Source organism: Egretta garzetta, unplaced genomic scaffold, assembly GCF_000687185.1.
Source record: "Egretta garzetta isolate BGI_Z169 unplaced genomic scaffold, ASM68718v1 scaffold51, whole genome shotgun sequence".
Lineage (NCBI taxonomy): Eukaryota > Metazoa > Chordata > Aves > Pelecaniformes > Ardeidae > Egretta > Egretta garzetta.
In genome coordinates, this window is record NW_009258549.1 from 5,001,304 (window position 1) to 5,001,791 (window position 488).

The 488-nt window shown below is 66.4% G+C and overlaps 1 protein-coding gene and 1 non-coding gene across 4 annotated transcripts in view; both read left to right on the plus strand.

Moving 5' to 3' along the window:
• Window positions 1-43: 43 nt before the first annotated feature.
• Window positions 44-488, plus strand: part of LOC104134351 (heat shock 70 kDa protein 12A-like) — a 25,266-nt gene continuing 24,821 nt past the window's right edge. For 2 of the 3 annotated variants that reach the window (XM_035903268.1, XM_035903271.1), the window contains exon 1: window positions 44-213. The gene's annotated coding sequence lies outside the window, so the exon portion shown is untranslated. Of the gene's footprint in view, window positions 332-488 lie in introns of all 3 variants that reach the window. The other variant, XM_035903270.1, reaches the window with a different exon arrangement.
• Window positions 315-463, plus strand: LOC118453265. The gene has a single exon (XR_004843192.1). It is a non-coding gene; the product is annotated as a U12 minor spliceosomal RNA (small nuclear RNA).

Sequence of the window (488 nt, forward strand, 5' to 3'; positions counted from 1 at the left end):
CCGTTCCTCGCCCCGCCTCCAGGAATGAGGCAGCCCCCGCCCCCGGCCCCGCCCGAGTGCGCGACGGGAGGGCGTCCCACAACCCCTAGCGGCGCCCAGGTCCTTCATTTGCATACGGTGTCCCGGCATGTCCCGTCCCGGTTCGGCCCGTGGCAGCGGTTATGCGGCGCAGAAAGGGCAAGAGACCGGGCACAGCCGTCAGGAAAATGGAAGGTTCGCCTGCGCATTGCGAAGCGGTGGGGAGAGGAGGTGCTCGCCATGACCTCCAGAGCTATCGCGTCGGGTTCTCCCAACGGGGCGGGGCATACGCTGTTATGCCTTAAACTTATGAGTAAGGAAAATAACGACCCGGGGTGACGCCCGGGTCCTCACTGCCAATGTGAGAGGAATTTTTGCGCGGGTACAGGTCGCCCCCGGGGGGCCCGCTTACTTCGCGGGATGCCCGGGTGCCGTGATCTGCCCGACCCTCTGTGCCGCCCGTCCCAAGG